This window comes from Ailuropoda melanoleuca, chromosome 5 (genome assembly GCF_002007445.2).
Source record: "Ailuropoda melanoleuca isolate Jingjing chromosome 5, ASM200744v2, whole genome shotgun sequence".
NCBI classification, from domain to species: Eukaryota; Metazoa; Chordata; class Mammalia; order Carnivora; family Ursidae; genus Ailuropoda; species Ailuropoda melanoleuca.
The window spans coordinates 123,054,634-123,075,766 of NC_048222.1; positions in this window are offsets into that span (position 1 = coordinate 123,054,634).

The window sequence follows — 21,133 nt, forward strand, 5'->3', positions numbered from 1 at the left end:
CTACTTCAGCCTTATACCAACCTTCTAAATTCCTATTTGCCTTCCCAGACTTTTTGGAGAGTAAATATCCACTTTCTCTAGGGGAAAATACCAATAAGTCTACACAAGGGAAGGATTTGGTCCATGATTATCAACTGGGCAATTCCTTAAAAGCACAGTGTGTTCCTCCAATTCTCATTGTTCAATTGTGCCCAATAACTTCTATCAGGAGACTCTAGCAATCTGCTCTCATTTGGTCACATGGAGCCTGCCCAATCCATTCCCTTTTAACAGGACTCCCTCCAGTGACAGGGGAGACAAGGCTTGTGCACTCTTCCTGCAGTCTTCAGAATTTCTACTTAATCTATCAGCAGTTGCTTAAAGAGCATGCATTCCAGGACCAACCAGCAATATCTATTTAGGGTGCTTTCTAAATTTATACTTAAAGAAAGAAACACTTCTATGTTCAACCTTCTACCCCTTAAAACTCAAAGAATCTTCAAAAACCTAATACATATAAAATATATACCCAATTTATGTAACTTTAAACAGAACATTTATCTTTTTAGTTTAGAATACCCACATTTAAATTATTTCAAAATCTCTTTTCAAAACAATTGATGGATAATTATTTACTTCCTACAACTAAAAGACCTATTATAGTGTTTGGGGGGTTTTTTGTTTGTTTTTTAGATTTTGGTGGGCTTGGGGTTTTTTGGTGGGTTTTTTTGGTGGATTTTTTTAAACAGAAGTTATTCTCTAGAAAGCTAATTGTAAGTTTTGTCAAATTTAAGAAAAGTGGTTGTTCTTGATCAAAAGTGGTTGTTCCTGAGGTGTAGTTCAAAAGATGATCCTACCATATAATTAAGCACATTTCCCCCCTACTTTTCCCCTCAGAACAAAGAACCAGTCTTCCCCAAAAAGGAACTTAAGTCTCTGGGGAACAGAAAACTGCATCTTGGAAATGCTAACTTTTCCATCTTCTCACCATCAAGGTCTAGTCTCAGACCTTTACAACAGAAATTTTCTGATATATTCCTTCTCACCTCACTTACTACCTGCGGAGTTCTAATTGTGCAACATAAAAAAGTGCAACATAAGCAGAGATGAAAAGAAGTAATACATCTATCTGAATCTTTTGTGTCCCCAGTAACTTGTACAGTATAGACATTCAAGAAATATGGGATGGATGGATGGACAAATAAACAAAAGAACGGATAAACTCAATGTGACCCAACTGTTTAAGTATTGCTCTAGAACTTAAAACAGCAATGATTTTATTATTCCTTAGGAATCCATGGGCTATCTAGGCAGATTTTCTGCTGGTTTCGACTGGGCTCCTTCATTTGCTATATTTAGCTGTAGATCAACAAGCATGAAAGATACAAGACAGTCCGGTTCAGGCATCTGGTAGTAGGTACTGGCTATCAGCTGGGATGCTCTGGTCCTCTTCCACATGGCCCCTCATGTTTTAATAAGTTAGACAGCTTTCTGATGTGTCAGAGTCCAGGCAGCATTCCAAGGGTGAAGACAAAAACTGTAAGGCCTCTTGAGTCCTAGGCTTTGAAATTCACTTAGTATTACCTCCACCACATATGTCAGTCAAAGAAAGACACAAGGCCTAAAAAGGCCCCAAGAGTGATACAGAGCAGCAAGTCACAACCGATACAAAGACCTTAAAGAGAAATGGCATCATTAAAATCATATCTGTCAATAATCTCTATCAATCTAAACGGCTTAAACTCTCCCATAAAACGCCACAGGGTTGCAGATTGGATAAAAAGACATGACCCATCCATTTGCTGTCTACAAGAGACTCATTTTGAACCCAAAGATGCATTCAGACTTAGAGTAAGGGGATGGAGTACCATCTTCCACGCAAATGGACCTCAAAAGAAAGCTGGAGTAGCAATTCTCATATCAGATAGACTGGATTTTAAACTAGAGGCCATAGAGAGAGATACAGAAGGGCACTATATTATTCTTAAAGGAAGTATTCAACAAGTGGATATGACAATTATTAATATATATGCCCCCAACAGGGGAGCAGCAAGATACACAAGCCAACTCTTAACCAAAATAAAGAGACATATAGATAAGAACACAGTAATAGTAGGGGACCTCAACACCCCACTATCAGAAATAGACAGAACACCCTGGCAAAAACTAAGCAAAGAATCAAAGGCTTTGAATGCCATACTCGACGAGTTGGACCTCATAGATATATATAGAACACTACACCCCAGAACCAAAGAATACTCATTCTATTCAAATGCCCATGGAACATTCTCAAGAATAGATCATGCTCTGGGACACAAAACAGGTCTCAGCCAATACCAAAAGATTGAAATTATCCCCTGCATATTCTCAGACCACAACGCTCTGAAATTGGAACTCAACCACAAGGAAAAACCTGGAAGAAACTCAAACACTTGGAGGCTAAGAACCATCCTGCTCAAGAATGACTCGATAAACCAGGAAATCAAAAAACAAATTAAACAATTTATGGAGACCAACGAGAATGAATACACAACGGTCCAAAACCTATGGGATACTGCAAAGGCAGTCCTAAGGGGGAAATACATAGCCATCCAAGCCTCACTCAAAAGAATAGAAAAATCTAAAATGCAGTTTCTATATTCTCACCTCAAGAAACTGGAACAGCAACAGAGGGACAGGCCTAACCCACTGACAAGGAAGGAGTTGACCAAGATTAGAGCAGAAATCAATGAATTAGAGACCAGAACCACAGTAGAGCAGATCAACAGGACTAGAAGCTGGTTCTTTGAGAGAATCCATAAAATTGATAGACCACTGGCAAAACTTGTCCAAAAACAAAGAGAAAGGACTGAGATTATTAAAATTATGACTGAAAAGGGAGAGGTCACGACCAGCACCATTGAAATTGCAAGGATTATTAGAAACTTTTATCAACAGCTATATGCCAAAAAACTAAACAATCTGGAAGAGATGGAGGCCTTCCTGGAAACCTATAAACTACCAAGACTGAAACAGGAAGAAATAGATTTCTTAAATAGGCCAATTAACTATGAAGAAATTGAGTCAGTGATAAACAACCTTCCAAATAATAAAACTCCAGGCCCAGACGGTTTTCCTGGGGAATTCTACCAAACATTCAAAGAAGAAATAATACCTATTCTCCTAAAGCTATTTCAAAAAATAGAAACAGAAGGAAAGCTACCAAACTCATTCTATGAGGCTAATATTACCTTGATCCCCAAACCAGGCAAAGACCCCCTCAAAAAGGAGAATTACAGACCGATTTCTCTAATGAATATGGATGCCAAAATCCTCAACAAGATCCTTGCTAATAGAATCCAACAGTACATTAAAAGGATTATCCATCATGACCAAGTGGGATTCATACCTGGGATGCAAGCATGGTTCAACACTCGCAAATCAATCAATGTGATACATCATATCAACAAGAAAAGACTCAAGAACCATATGATCCTCTCAATTGATGCAGAAAAAGCATTTGACAAAATACAGCATCCTTTCCTGATTAAAACCCTTCAGAGTGTAGGAATAGAGGGTACATTTCTCAATCTCATAAAAGCCATCTATGAAAAGCCTACTGCAAGCATTATTCTCAATGGGGAAAAGCTGGAAGCCTTTCCCTTAAGATCAGGAACACGACAAGGATGCCCACTCTCGCCACTATTATTCAACATAGTACTAGAAGTCCTTGCAACAGCAATCAGAAGACAAAAAGGGATCAAAGGTATCCAAATCGGCAAAGAAGAAGTCAAACTGTCTCTCTTTGCAGATGACATGATACTCTATATGGAAAACCCAAAGGAATCCACTCCCAAACTATTAGAAGTTATAGAACAATTCAGTAAGGTGGCAGGATACAAAATCAATGCCCAGAAATCAGTTGCATTTCTATACACGAATAACGAGACTGAAGAAAGAGAAATTAGGGAATCCATCCCATTTACAATAACACCAAAAACCATACGTTACCTTGGAATTAACTTAACCAGAGACGTAAAGGACCTATATGCTAGAAACTATAGATCACTTTTGAAAGATATTGAGGAAGACATAAAAAGATGGAAAAATATTCCATGCTCATGGATTGGAAGAATTAACATAGTTAAAATGTCCATACTACCCAGAGCAATCTACACTTTCAATGCTATCCCGATCAAAATACCGAGGACATTTTTCAAAGAACTGGAACAAATAGTCCTTAAATTTGTATGGAACCAGAAAAGGCCCCGAATCTCCAAGGAACTGTTGAAAAGGAAAAACAAAGCTGGGGGCATCACAATGCCGGATTTCGAGCTGTACTACAAAGCTGTGATCACAAAGACAGCATGGTACTGGCACAAAAACAGACACATCGACCAATGGAACAGAATAGAGAACCCAGAAATGGACCCTCGGCTCTTTGGGCAACTAATCTTTGATAAAGCAGGAAAAAACATCCGGTGGAAAAAAGACAGTCTCTTCAATAAATGGTGCTGGGAAAATTGGACAGCTACATGCAAAAGAATGAAACTTGACCACTCTCTCACACCATACACAAAAATAAACTCCAAATGGATGAAAGACCTCAATGTGAGACAGGAATCCATCAAAATTCTAGAGGAGAACATAGGCAACAACTTCTATGACATCGGCCAGAGCAACCTTTTTCACGACACATCTCCAAAGGCAAGAGAAATAAAAGATAAAATGAACTTATGGGACTTTATCAGGATAAAGAGCTTCTGCACAGCCAAGGAAACAGTCAAAAAAACTAAGAGACAGCCCACGGAATGGGAGAATATATTTGCAAAGGACACCACAGATAAAGGACTGGTATCCAAGATCTACAAAGAACTTCTCAAACTCAATACACGAGAAACAAATAAACAAATCATAAAATGGGCAGAAGATATGAACAGACACTTTTCCAATGAAGACATACAAATGGCTAACAGACACATGAAAAAATGTTCAAAATCATTAGCCATCAGGGAAATTCAAATCAAAACCACACTGAGATACCACCTTACGCCAGTTAGAATGGCAAAGATAGACAAGGCAAGAAACAACAATTGTTGGAGAGGATGTGGAGAAAGGGGATCCCTCCTACATTGTTGGTGGGAATGCAAGTTGGTACAGCCACTCTGGAAAACAGTGTGGAGGTCCCTTAAAAAGTTAAAAATTGAACTACCCTATGACCCAGCCATTGCACTACTGGGTGTTTACCCCAAAGATACAGACGTAGTAAAGAGAAGGGCCATATGCACCCCAATGTTCATAGCTGCATTGTCCACAATAGCCAAATCATGGAAGGAGCCGAGATGCCCTTCAACAGATGACTGGATTAAGAAGCTGTGGTCCATATATACAATGGAATATTACTCAGCTATCAGAAAGAACGAATTCTCAACATTTGCTGCAACATGGACGGCACTGGAGGAGATAATGCTAAGTGAAATAAGTCAAGCAGAGAAAGACAATTATCATATGATTTCTCTCATCTATGGAACATAAGAACTAGGAGGATCGGTAGGGGAAGAAAGGGATAAAGAAAAGGGGGGTAATCAGAGGGGGGAATGAAACATGAGAGACTATGGACTGTGAGAGGCAAACTGAGGACTTCAGAGGGGAGGGGGTGGGGGAAGGGGATAGACTGGTGATGGGTAGTAGGGAGGGCACGTATTGCATGGTGCACTGGGTGTTATACGCAACTAATGAAGCATCAAACTTTACATCGGAATCTGGGGATGTACTGTATGGTGATTAACACAATATAATAAAATAAAATAAAATAAAAAAAAAAAAAAAGAAAGACACAAGGCCAAGCCACAAAGGGATGGGGAAATGTATTCCACCTCTGGAAGAAGAAACTGCAAAGGATTTGTTCTATAGCCCACCTTCTGGCATAATTATTTATATTTCTTGTACATGCAAGATTTACTCACACCCTCTCAAGACCCCAAAAGGTCTCATTCAATCACAGCCTTTCAAAATCCAATATCTAGGGGTGCCTGGGTGGTTCAGTCAGTTAAGCGTCTGCCTTCAGCTCAGGTCATGATCCCAGGATCCTAGGATCAGGCTCCGCATCAGGCTCCCTGCTCAGAAGGAAACCTGCTTCTTCCTCTCCCACTCCTGCTGCTTGTGTTCCCTCTCTCACTGTTTCTCTTTCTGTCAAATAAACAAATGAAAACTTTAATTAAAAAAATCCAGTATCTATAATTTGTACCCAAATTTAATTCACCACCTATCCATGCACCATGAGACCAGCATCTTTAAGAATAATCTGTAAGAACTTCAGCCTATTAGCAACCAACTTCCTAGAGTTCATCACCTCACTCTTCCTTTGCATCACTTCTTTCCAAATTGACAGTGTATTTCTCCAACTCCTGACCTCTTGCTTTGCCTACTTTTTCCCCCACATTTACCCCTCCTGTCAGTTGATACAATTTGTATGGAATAGCCATAGGAATCTTCTCCTCAGATATAGATTACTCCCTCCAGTGCCATCTTGCCATGTTTCTTGGTAACTAACCTATCCCAATGACCCCCAAGTAGCTGGCAGGAAGTATCAGACATCCTGGAGGAATTTGAAATATTTATAAATTTCTTAGAAAATTTGAAATATTTATTTATTTGGAATTAGGAATTTGAAATATTTATAAATTTCTTAGAAAATCAAACTAGTTGAATTGTATTTATGACTACAGTAATGATTTGTAGTTTAACACTTCAGTGCTTCACTCACCTGTCTATAAAATAGAATAAATAATTTGCCTAGGGCTGTAGCTTGCCTCCCACTTATTTACAATTTGTTCCTGGGAGGATTTCCAAAGACTGTTACATATTTTATTTTTCATCCCGTGGAAAAACTGCTTTAAATTTATACCTTTTAATTGGCATGCTTAATAATATGGTATAATTATTTTCTGAACTACACCTCAAAATGGTTTGATCAAGAATAACCACTTTTCTTAAATTTTATAGAATTCACAATTAGCTTTCTAGAGAAAAACTTCTGTTTAAAAAATTGCTATTCATGTTCCATTTTGCACTGTTACAATAACCATGGCCCTGATTCATTACGGTAAAGAGACCGGAAAAAAGCTATACATTTTCTCTTCAAACAGATTTCTGAGAAATTCATTTCACATACCTAAATCAAGTTGAATGAGGTAACCAAACCACCGTTGTGGTTCTTTTTGCTAAAAACAGAGTCAAAGCAGATAAATGAACTTCATTTCTCAGCTGTATTTCCTTAGTCTTCATAATCCATGGGCTCTGCCCAAAAGTAAAACACTGTACAGTATAATTTATAATTGGAGCTATTTGTTTAGAAATAGCATTTGTTGTTTAGAAATAGCATTTGTTGTTTAGAAATAGCATTTGTTATTTTCTGTGCCAAAATAGTTTAAAATGTGTCACAGCCTATATCCCTGCCTATTTGCAACTTCATTTTGATATGCTTTACTAAAATAACTTTGAGTTTTCATACTTGAATATTATTTTTAGGTATCACCTAACCACCGACTATATATTCTTATATCTATTTATGCAGAATAACTATTAAAATCATCATATTTATTTTTCAAAAGATACATTTGGGCTGCATTCTAAACATCTCACTAAGCCAAATATAATTGATTCACTTATTTAACATTCACCCACCATGTACAGGAAATACAACAATGATAAGAAAAACTCCTTGCCCTCATTAAACTTACATCCTAGAAAGCAGAGAAAGTCAATAAATAAGCAAGTCAGTAAAATAAGCAAGTAAGTGTAGAGGGTACTAAATGAAGATTAATGCTATGAGGAAGTAATAAAAGAGGATGCAGAGATACTGAGCACCAACTTGGGGGAGGGGGAGAAGAGTTTACTGTTCTGTGTAGCAGTAATGCCCACTAGCTACAGATGAGGCTATAATGTCTGATGAGTTTATTTCAGTCCAGATAATTGACCTCTGTAACTCTGACCAAACTTTTTCTTCCTCCCTCCAAGATTATGCAGCATATCAGTGTCTTCTTTGTCTTACATGTTAGTGGCCTTAGCACACCAATATTGAACAATCAACTAGATTCTTAACCTTCTGGTACCTGCCTTAGTTCTGCTGGGTTTAATTGTCATGAAAGAACTGAAACAAAGATTTTCTTTTTCTTTGGAAATTTATCTTTGAATGCATTCTATTCTAGAAAGCAGTCAAGTCAGACTCCTTGAGTTTGGTAGGACCTCATTTGGATAAGAGATTAAGGTTCTTTGCTGAGCTCATCACTGCTCTTTTTTTTTTTTTCTAAGAAGATGGATCAGGTCTTTTTTCTATTCAAAGTCAGAAAACAAAACTGAAAAAAAAATGCTAGAGACCAAAAAATAAACAAGAAAACTGAGAAAAAGGTTGCACTCGTTTTGTGTAAAAATAATCTGAGTTACCACCAAAATGAAATTGCTGATGTGTTTTACTTGACTTGGAGACATTTCAGTTATATACAGATTATCTTTTTTCTTACACCGATTTTTAGCCAAAATCTATTACTTCCCGCCAATTTCCATTCTCTTCGCAAAGCCCATCAGCCTGGTGTTAACCATCTAAATTCCTATCTATGTTTATGAAACATGATCCTTTTCAGACCACCATCTTAACTGTTTTCATTTGCTATGCTTCCTAGGCAGTTGCTTTGAACTTCAGGGATATTTGCTCTTCTGATCTCTACCTCCTACACACAGGAAGTGAAATCATAATTCTATTTACCCTTTATCACCCACCTTGAGAAGCTATAGTTTCATGTGATTTTCTACTTCTAATCCTAAACCTGGAGACTTTTATGAATATTAGTCAGTGTGCAGCATTGCACTGCAGCAACGTTGACAACATGAGGATTGTACAAAATGACTGAATCATATTATTGAAATATAAAAGACTTAGGATCTTTGAAGGAGAAATAATCCTAAATTATAGCCATTCAGTTTAATTGAGAGTATGGCACTATAGGTAAGTATTGTTTCGAACAGTGGAGAGGATTATTTGAATTGCTCCAGAAAACCAGTAAGGCTTCTGGCTCCTGTAGTCTACCAGCTTGCTCTGTTTTCCATTGTGGTATGACTGCAGATAAATATTTTGGAAGAAATGTTTACTCTGGGCTTTTGCTGGATCACAACCACAAAAGTGATGAACTAGAACAGAGAAAATTAAAAAGTTTAAGGATTAAAGAGTTCGTTAATTTCAAGGCGAATGAATATTGTAAATACCTACAAACTTTTCTTAATGGAATATGGCTTTTGAGTTAGAGAAGCATTAGAATGAAATTACTATTCCCTCCTACTCTGCTTTCTCATTGTATGATAAATGATAGGTTTGCTGCATTGGCCAATTTCCATATTTTTGAGATATTTTTCTGGTGGCCATTGTTATACAAAGTCAGTTTATCATTTAAATTGCCTATTGACTCTTTTCCTTCTCTCTTTTTCGCTCTGCAATATAGGATTTTTAAAAACTATACCATAATTTGAAAGTTGGATATTCATTACTGTATTACTATCATTTAGAGACTAGTCAAAAGGCAATATAGAAATGTTACTGGCCAAAGTAACCAAAATTTGAAAGATTAGCGGTAGCCAACCAATAAATCAGCTGCTTAGTTCTATTTATTCAGATAAAAAGAAGAAAACAAAAGATAGAGAACCAGTTGATTAAATGGATAGGTGTGTATATGACTACATTATTTTTCCCATTACCATCAATAATCGTTTTTCCTCTGCATAGACTCATTTTAGTTTGAACCTGTTTAGATTTGTAATCTTCAGGAATGAATCACAAATAAGGATGGTGATTTTACTAATTCTCTAAATTAACAAGCCATTATGCTGTGGTATAATTTATCTTTTCAGTCTTAAGACTTCTAAAAAAGTAAGTTAAGAGGTTCTTGATTTTCATTTGAGAAAATTTTATTATGGCAAAATTTGCTTTCTTGACTTTAGCTTAACATTACACTGAAATGTAACACCACAATAAATTCTCCAACTCATCTCAGCCTATACTAAAACTTCTCTAAATTTCTGGGAAAAGTCATTCCTTCACTGGCTTTTTGATGCTTTAGGACCAGTGAAAAGAGAGAAGATATAATACTTATGTCATCACTTCTGTTTGTGGCAAATTTACTGGTTTTGACAAAACGCAAAGCATTTGTTTCAAGGCACTTACGAAAACACAGGCATTGTAAACTGCTAGTTTTTAAAATTCTTATTCATTCATTTAGTCAGCATGCTTGAAATGTGCAAAGTATTACCTAAACACTGATGAGGGATTGGGGAGGGATGCTGTGGCTTAAGATTGTTCTGTTCCTCTTACAGACCAAATTTCAAGAAGAGAAAATGTAGACATTGCAAGTATATTGTAAAGCATGCCTGGTATTTCTACAGTTTTCTGTGTCATAGACTATAATGATTCCCAGGCACATATCATCTATTTACCTGCAGCATGGCTATTGCTTACTAAGTATGTACCCTTTATTCTGAAAGAAAGATACACACACACTATCTGAAATATCAGAGGATTTCAGAGTGACATTAATACCTTAACTTCAAAAATGTAAACTAATATTTGCTTCACTTTTCTTATTCATATGTATCCTCTTAGAACTTAGAGTCTTCCATGGATAGAAATCATGAGACACCTCTTGAGATTACTGAATGTATGGCCTTAAAAAGTGAACGCAACTTCCAATAGTTTTAAATTTAAAGTCAAGGTGTACCTAAGCCACAGGGGAAATCTGGTTCTCTTTGTATTATCATTTTTCACCATACCACTTTATGCATGGCCTGTCTTGAAATTTTCTTCTGAAATACAGACAAAGTTTCTGTCATTAGGGGACTACTGTTGTGTGAAGTCAGCAAGTGCATTTCAAACTTTAAAATATGCATTAAAGGAATTATATTTGCAGTCAGTAATTGCAGTATACTATAAAACCCTGGCCTAACAAGTTCAAGGACAGTGCTATCATGGTATTTATAATACTTACTTGCTTTAACAATTTTATGTAAACATGATCTCAAGTGTTCATTTCATAATGACTTCTGCTATCAATACTCAATCCACTTAGTTACCAGGAACTGTCAATATGCCCTTCACCTCACATGTACTTTAGTGACAGGTTCCACTTCTCCAGCTTGTTATTTATTTGTTAGCTTTATTGATTTAAATCCTTCTCAGCTTCTATTTATATGTCTAGAGGAGAATGATATTAGCACAGACTTTGTGACAAAGATGCAATGAACAGCTTAACATGATCACTACTGGATCAATCTGTAAGGTCAAGGGAGAATGGAGGGATATATCAAGATGTATTTACCACTATTCTTAACTTATACCAAACCAATTGCCATGAATATAGTTTTCAAACTTAGCTAATATTTTCTTTTCAGATAATAACCCAATCCTGCCATTTAACAAACATTTTTTAGTACCTAGTATGTGCTTGCCACTGTGTTTAGAATTGCGAAGAGAAAGATGAAAATGACATGCTTTTCATTTATAGCCTAAGAAGGGAAAGAGAACTTTTTTAAAATAATCATACTACAATGTAATGAGTACTAAAGTAGAAATATGAAAGTTTGGGGTTTTGAATTTTTTGGTCTTGGCATATATAATAACAGCTTCCTCCTAAGAAGAGGCTGTAAAATGAAAGTCCTTGATGCGATTGGACTGGCAAGTTTGAGTAAAATGTGGAGTTAAACTGCTTTGCATAATAGAGGAAGAAGAATTTGACAATTTAGGAGAGAGGTCTACAATACTCACAAATACTTGGTGTGGGGGATTTGTGTTGCCAGAAATAACAAAGCTAAATTTCACGAAAGTATTGATGTGGCATGGGTCAAATGTGCAACTCTATGTTTAAAGACAGATAGGCATAAAAGTGTATGAATAAGTAACTGAAGAAGTTAGAAGTTATTATTAAGAGATGAAGCCAGACAGAAATACTGGGGTAAGAACAGAAAGGACTCTGTGTACCATGTAAAGGGGTTTGGTTTTAATGTTGAACATAGTAAGGAACTATGGAGTGTGTAGACGTCTGAGTATGTATAATCAGATTTCTGTATTTCAGCAGTCGGATGTCCCGTAGTACTTCAAATTCAGCACAGTCAAAATTTATCTCATCACTGAACCATTACTTCAAACCTGACATTTCTTTTTTTTTTTCTTTTAAGATTTGTTTAGTTACTTAGTTAATTAATTTTAGTGGTGGCAGGGGTAGAGGGAGAGAGAAAATTTCAAGCAGACTCCACCCTGAACACAACTGGACATGGGGCTCAATCTGAGGACCCTGAGATCACAACTTGAGCCAAAACCAAGAACTGGATACTCAACTCACTGAGCCAGCCAAGCGCCCCTCAAACCTGACGTTTCTGTGGTTTGTAATTCCTTTCACTCTTTTATCTTCCCAAGCCTACCTCTTAAACCCTACAAGGCTAACTACTTTTCTCATTCTCCACTTCCCTCACCCTATTTCAGGCCATCACTGTCTCCCACCTGAATTATTACAACTGGTCTCCCTCTTCAAATTGATTAATTTCAATCCATTCCCCACAGAAAGATAATTTTTTCTAAAATGCAAAATAATTCATAAAACTTCCTGTTTGTCTCCTTCTTTTCTTAGAAGAAATTCCCAGGCTCCTGAAATTGATCTAGAAGGTGCTGAATGATCTGGCTCTTGATTACTTCTCCAGCTTTACTTCATTCCATTTTCTTCTCACTCTCCACCTCAACCATATTGCATTTCTTTTAGTCCATCAAATGTTGCCCATGACTTCAGAGCCTTTGGTGGGGACTATGTCTTTTGTATGGAACATATTCTCTAATTTTATGGTCTCTATATACATGACCTTCCTCTAGGAAGTCTCTCCAGTTGTCCTCAAGTATAGGTTAGATTGTTCCACTATATGGTTCTCCAGGACCCTGTGTTTTTCCTATCATAACACTTAACATGCCTTCTTGTAATCTCCCATTAATGTGATATTTCCCCAGTAAATTAATTTCTCTACTAACACAAGGAGTAACCAGATCTTTTTGCCAGTGGTATCTCTAGGGCATACCATACCTGGCACAGATACAGGTACGCAATAAATGTTTGTTAAATGATTACTTTATATCAATAGATTGTAGGTTTAGAGAGATCAGAGGAAGGTATCAATTAGGTTACTATGACAGTCTATATAATTGATGTTGAAAACCTGAAATAAGGTAGGACAACTGATAATGTGAAGGGGATGATTGAAGTGTAGTGAAAGATTTAGAAAGCAAATTTGCTACGACTTGGTAACTACCTGGATATAGGTGGTAAGGGAAAAAAGAAAGTTAAGGATGACTCAAGTTTTAGATCTTAGATCATTAGTGAAGCCAATAAATAAAGGAAACACTAAAAGAACAGGAAGTTTGCATGTAGAAAGGGTAAATAACATTGTGGAGAAATCATCAGGTTAATTTTGAAAACATTTCATTTGAGAGAAATGTAGATCCAACTACTGGTTGAGAACCTCCTACTAGAAGTAGAGCTCTGAAACTGCAGGAAAGAAGGAGGAAATCGATACAAAGTTGAAAGTCATTGGTCTACTGATGATAGTGGAAGTCATAGGAAGGAATAAAATTGAGAAACAACGGTATGTAGAGTAAAAAGGGAAAGCCAATTAGGACGGCACCTGAAGAGCATCAATTTTAAGGATTAAGCTAAAGAATGGAAGCCATAGTACTTATGGCCAAAATGGCAGATTGAACACATACATCTACTTTCAGTCCATCCAAATGACACTAAAATAAGAATACAGATATTTTTATTTATAAGTATAGCTCATAAGGACAGGCAGAACAGAAATGTGACAAGAAGAGCATACAACTTAGGAAAGTGATAATTATTTAGACAAATGGTAAATAATTTCACAAGCTGGGGGGAAAAAAACACCACTAGAATCTTATCCAGTATTGAGGGTGCCCAAGACCTAAGCCAATTTATGTAACATCACCCCAAAAGGCTCAGTAAGAACTGGCAGCACCATATACTTCACAAAGTTGGAGTAAATCTCTACCCACAGGTTCAGTGCTTCCATAAACTTTTTTTACCTGTCAACTCTTCTAAGAATGAGCAGACAACCAAGTATTACCAAACAACAAAAGAGAATTTTTACTATGAAATACAGCAATCAAAACAGTTAAATAAAAGTTGGAGGGGACTGATTTTCGGGGGGGGGGCGGAGATCCAAAGAAAATTGCTGTTAACATACTTAGGTAGAAAATTACTAAAATACTGCAAACATGAATAAGAACAAAATACTATTTTTTCACTATTTTTAGATACTATTTATATGCAAGGTAGTTAACATATAGTATATTATTGTTTTCAGGGGTAGAATTTAGTGTTACATCAGTTGCAGACACACCCAGTGCTTATTATATCAAGTGCCCTTCTTAAGGTCCATCAACCAATTACCCCATCCCCCACCATCCACCTCCCCTCCAGCAACCCTCAGTTTGTTTCCTATAGTTAAGAATCTCTTATGGTTTGCCTCCCTCTCCATTTTTACCTTATCCTATTTTTTCCTTTCTTCCCCTATGTTCATCAGTTTTGTTTCTTAAATTCCACATATGAGTGGAGTCATGTGGTATTTGTCTTTCTCCAACTGTCTTTCTCAGATTTCATTAGCATAATACATTCTAGTTCCATCCATATTGTTACAAATATCAAGATTTCATACTTTTTGATGGCTGAGTATAACCATTGTATCCATAGCACATCTTCTTTATTCATTTATCAGTGGATAGACATCTGGGCTCCTTCCATATTTTGACTATTTTGGACATTGATGCTATAAATATTGGGGTACATGTTCCCTTCAAATCATTATTTTTGTGTCCTTAGGGTAAATACCTAGTAGTGCAAATGCTGGGTCTAAGACAGCTCTATTTTTAACTTTTTGAGAAACGTCTATACTGTTTTTCATAGTGGGCTGCACAAGTTTGCATTCCCATCAACAGTGTAAGAGGGCCCCCCTTTCTCTGCATACTCACTAACATCTGTTGTTCCCTGAGTTGTTAATTTAAGCCTTTCTGACCAGTGTGAGGTGGTATCTCACTGTGGTTTAAATTTTTATTTCCCTGATGATGAGTGATGTTGAACATTTTTTCATGTGTCTGTTAGCCATTTGTATGTCTTCCCTAGAGAAATGTCTCTTCGTGTCTTCTGCCCATTCCTTGACCGGATTTTTTGTTTTTTGGGTGTTGACTTTGATAAGTTCTTTATAGATTTTGGATACTAGCCCTATATCAGATATGTCATTTGCAAATATCTTGTCCCATTCCATAGGTTGCCTTTTAGTTTTGTTGATTGTTTTCTTTGCTGTGCAGAAACTTTTTATCGAGATGAAATCCCAACAGTTCATTCTTGTTTTGTTCTCCTTGCCCCTGGAGACATGGCTAATAAGAATTTTTTTATAATAATTTTTATTATGTTATGTTAGTCACCATACAGTACATCCCTAGTTTTTGATGTAATGTTCCATGATTTATTACTTGCGTAGTAAGAAATTTCTGCAAAGTCAAAGAGGTTTCTGCCTGTGTTCTCCTCTAGGATTTTTATGGTTTCAGGTCTCACATTTAGGTCCTTTATCCATTTTGAAATTATTTTTGTGTATGGTGTGAGAAAGTGGTCCAGTTTCATTCTTCTCCATGAGGCTGTTCAATTTTCCCAACACCATTTGTTGAAGAGACTGTCTTTTTTCCATTGGATATTCTTTCCTGCTTTGTCAAGGATTAGTTGACCATAGAGTTAAGGTTCCATTTCTGGGCTCTTTATTCTGTTCCATTGATCTATGTGTCTGTTTTTGTGGCAGTACCATACAGTCTTGATGATTACAGTTTTGTAATACAGCTTCAAGTCTGGAATTGTGATGCCTCCAGCTTTGGTCTTCTTTTTCAACATTAGTTTGGCTATTTGGGGTCTTTTCTGGTTCCATACAAATTTCACAATTGTTTGTTCCAGCTCTATGAAAAACGCTGTTTGTATTTTGATAAGGATTGCATTGAATGTATAGACTGCTTGGGGAAGTATTGACATTTCAACAGTATTTGTTGTTCTGATCCATGAACATGGAATATTTTTCCATTTCTTGTGACTTCTGCAATTTCTTTCATAAGTGTTCTATAGTTTTCAGAGTACAGATCTTTTACCTCTTCAGTTAGGTTTATTCCTAGGCATCTTATGGGTTTTGGAGCAATTGTAAATGGGATTGATTCCTTGATTTCTTTCTTCTGCCCCATTGTTACTGTATAGAAATGTGACTGAATTCTGTGCATTGATTTTATATGCTGCGACACTGCTGAATTCCCTATCAGTTCTAGCAATTTTTTTGGTGGAGTCTTTGGGTTTTCTATATAGAGAATCATGTCATCTACGAAGAGTGAAAGTTTGACTTCTTCCTTGCTGATCTGGATGCTTTTTATCTCTTTTTGTTGTTTGATTGCTGACGTTATGACTTCTAGTACTATGTTGAATAGTAGTGGTGAGAGTGGACATCCCCCGTCATGTTCCTAACTTTAGGGAAAAGCTCTCAGTTTTCCCCACTGAGGATGATATTCACTCTAGGTTTTGCATCTATTGTTTTTATGGTATTGAGGTATGTTCCTTCTATCCCTAAACGGCAGAGAGTTTTTATTAAGAAAGGATGCTGTACTTTGTCAAATCCTTTTTCTGCATCAATTGAGAGGATCATATGGTTCTTATTCTTTCTTTTGTTAATGTGGTATATCATACTGATTGATTTGCAGACATTGAACCACCCTGCAGCCCAGGAATAAATCCCACTTGGTCATGGTGAATAATCTTTTTAATGTACTATTGAATCCTATTAGCTAGTATCTTGGTGAGAATTTTTGCATCCATGTTCATCGGGGGTATCAGTGTGTAATTATCCTTTTTGGTGTGGTCTTTGTCTGGTTTGGGGAGCAAGGTAATGCTACCCTCACAGAATGAGTTTGGAAGTTTTCTTTCCCTTTCTATTTTTTGGAACAGTTTCAGAAGAATAGGTATTAATTCTTCTTTAACTATTTGGTAGAATTCCCCTGGGAAGCCATCTGGCCCTGGACTCTTGTGTGTTGGTAGATTTTTTATTACAGATTCAATTTCTTTGTTGGTTATGTGTTTGTTCAGGTTTTCTATTACTTCCTGGATCAGTTTTGGTGTTTATATGTTTCTAAGAATATATCCATTTCTTCCAGATTGCCTAATTTGTTGGCATATACTTGTTCATAATATTCCCTTATAATTGTATTACTTCAGTGTTAGTTGTGATCTCCCTCTTTCATTCATGATTTTATTTATTTGGGTTCTTTCTCTTTTTGATAAGTCTGGCCAGGGGATTATCAATCTTATTAATTCTTTCAAAGAACCAGCTCCTACTTTTGTTGATCTGTTCAACTGGGGTTTTTTTTTTAATTTCTATATTATTGATTTCTGCTCTAATCTTTATTATTTCCCTTCTCCTGCTGGATTTAGGCTTTGTTTTCTGTTCTTTTTCCAGCTCCTTTAGGTGTAAGGTTAGGTTTTGAATTTGAGACTTTTCTTGCTTCTTGAGATAAGCTATCTACTTCCCTCTTAGAACTCCCTTTGCTGCATCCCAAAGGTTTCAGACTATCCTGTCTTCATTTTCATTTGCCTTCATGTATTTTTTAAATTCTTATTTAATTTCCTAGATGACCCATTCATTCTTTAGTAGGCTGTTCTTTAACCTCCATATATTTGTAGTCCTTCCAAATTTTTTCTTGTGGTTGACTTTAAGTTTCATACCATTGTGGTGTGAAAATATGTATAGTATGATTTTAATCTTTTTGTACTGGTTGAGTCCTGATTTGTGACCCAGTATGTGATCTATTCTGGAGAATGTTCCATGTGCACTCAAGGAGAATGTGTATTCTGCTGCTTTAGGATGAAATGCTCTGAATGTATCTGTTAAATCCATCTGGTCCAGTGTGTCATTCAAAGCCATTGTTTCCTTGTTGATCTTCTGCTTAGATGATCTGCCCATTGCTCTGAGTGGGGTGTTAAAGTCCCCTACTATTACTGTATTATTATCAATGAGTCTCTTTAAGTTTGTTACTAATTGATTTATATATTTGGTTTTCCCAGATATATAGGGGAAAGAGGGGCATAAATGTTTACTGTTGTTGGATAGACCCTTTTATTATGTTATAATGTCCTTCTTCATCTCTTCGGTTTGAAGTCTAGTTTATCTGATATAACGATGGCTATTTCAGCTTTCTTTTGATGTCCATTAGCATGATGAATGAACAGAGTGGTATCCAGTCTGATACCCTATGTCTTTTGATCGGAGCATTTAGTCCATTTACATTCAGAGTAATTATTGAAAGATAAGAATTTAGTGCCATTGTATTACCTATAACGTCAGGTAGATTGTCTCTGTTCCTGTAGATTTTCTCTGTTCCTTTCTAGTCTTTGATACTTTTGGCCTCTCTTTCCTGCTCAAAGTGTCCCCTTTAAAATTTCTTGCAGAGCTGGCTTAGTGTTCACAAATTCCTTTATTTTTTGTTTGTCTTGGCAACTCTTTATCTCTCCTTCTATTATGAATGATAGCCTTGCTGGATAAAGTACTCTTGGCTGAATATTTTTCCCACTTAGTATGTTGAATATATCATGCCATGCTTTTCTGGACTGCCAAGTCTCTGTGGACAAGTTTCCTGCTAACCTTATATTCTACCCTTGTAGGTTAAGGACCTTTTCCTCCCTAGATGCTTTCAGAATGCTCTTTTTATTTTGTATTTTGCAAGTTACACTGTAATATGTCATTATGGTGATTTGTTTTTGCTGATTTTGAGGGGAGTTCTCTGTGCCTCCTGGACTTGAATGCCTATTCCCTACCCCAGGTTAGGAAAGTTCTCAACTATAATTTGTTCAAAAAAGCCTCTTGCCCCTTTTTTCCTGCTCTTCTTCTTCTTCTGGGACTCCTATGATAAAGATACTATTTTGCTTTATGGAATCATTGAATTCCCTAATTCTACCTTCATGATCTTGTTGTTTTCTTCCCCTCTTATTTTCAGCTTCATATTTTCCATAGTTTTATCTTCTATATCACTGATTCGCTCTTCTGATTCATCCGTCTTCATTTTTATGGCCTTCATTTATGTTTGCATCTCAGTAATAGCCTTTTTAATTTTGGTCTGACTAGATTTTAGTTCTTTTATTTTATATATATATATATATTTTTTAAAGATTTTATTTATTTATTCGACATAGATAGAGACAGCCAGCGAGAGAGGGAACACAAGCAGGGGGAGTGGGAGAGGAAGAAGCAGGCTCATAGCGGAAGAAGCCTGATGTGGGGCTCGATCCCACAATGCTGGGATCACGCCCTGAGCCGAAGGCAGATGCTTAACCGCTGTGCCACCCAGGCGCCCCTAGATTTTAGTTCTTTTATCTCTCTAGTAAGGGATTCTCTAGTGTCTTCAATGCTTTTTTTTTCAAGCCCAGCTAGTATCTTTATAATTGTTTTAAATTCTATTTCAGGGGCGCCTGGATGGTGCAGTTGTTAAGTGTCTGCCTTCGGCTCAAGGCGTGATCCCGGCATTCTGAGATCGAGCCCCACATCAGGCTCTTCCACTAGGAGCCTGCTTCTTCCTCTCCCACTCCCCCTGCTTGTGTTCCCTCTCTCACTGGCTGTCTCTATCTCTGTCAAATAAATAAATAAAATCTTTAAAAAAAAAAAAAGAAAGAAAGAAAATTCCCAGTGTGGTCAAGAAGCTATAAGAAAACAGGAGTTCCACAAACTGAGAACAGAGAAAAGAAAGAGAAGAAAATCATTTGTATTAGTGTCTTATGGCTACTGTAACAAAGTATCACAAACTTGATGGCTTAAAAAAAACACAAATTCATTCTTTCACACTACTAGAGGCCAGAAGATTAAAATCAGTTTCACTTGGCTAATGTCAAGATGTTGGCAGGGCTGGTTCCTTCTGGAGGCTCTAATAAGGAGTCATTTCCATGCCTTTCCCAGCCCATAGCAACCACTTCTATTCTTTTTCATGAGGTTCCCTTCCTTCATCCTCAAAGCACATTACTCTAATCTCTGCTTCTGTCATCACATGGCCTTCTCTATGACTCTAACTCCTTCTACATACCTCTTATAAGAACTATTAAAATTATATCAAGCCCAAATAATTCATAATAATCTTCCTATCTCAAGATAATTAACTTGACTACATTTGCAAAGATAATTAACTTGACCACATCTTTTTGGCATAAAAGGTAAGAGTCACAGGTTCTAGGGATTAGGATATGGACATCTTGACAGGAAAGGGGGATGGTGTTGGAGAGTATTATTCAGCCTACTAAACTACTGATGAAATAATTCATGAAAATTTCCCACAACTGAAGGATCTGAGGTGGAAAATTAAAAATACACTTTAGTTCCCAGCACAGTAATGAAAACGGAGACACAATAAAGTACAGTATAATTAAATTATAGAATATCAGAAACATATGAAGATCCTATAGGCTACAATAAAAATTATGATATAATTCTTCCCAAGAACACGTTGGACATTAGAAAACATTGGAAGGAAATTATTTCCAACGTAATATTCCATAACCAACTAAACCATTATTCAAGTGTCAAGTTAGTGTAACCTTGATACCAAAATCTAACAAAGATACACCAAGAAATGAAAATTACAGGCCAATATTTCTCATAGATTAAAAAGAGCTAAATGAAACATTAGCAAATCAAATCCAGCAACATATTAACAGGATAAGACATCAACAGCAAGTAGGGTTTATTCCCAGAATGCAGGATTGATTTAACATTTGAAACACAATCAATGTAAATTACCACATCAACAAAATAAAGAAGAAAAACAATATATCAATAGACTAAGAAAATGTAATTGATAAAATTCAACAACTATTCATGATAAAAACTCTCAACAAACTGGCAATAAAAAAGAAATTTCTCAATCCAATAAAGGTCACCAAGGAAAAAATTACAGATAATATTATAATGAATGGTGAAATATTGAACACATTCCCCTAAGAAAGAGTACAGTAAGAGGAATGCCCGCTATCACCACTCTACTCAGCACTGTTGAAGAGATCTAAACTACTACTATAAG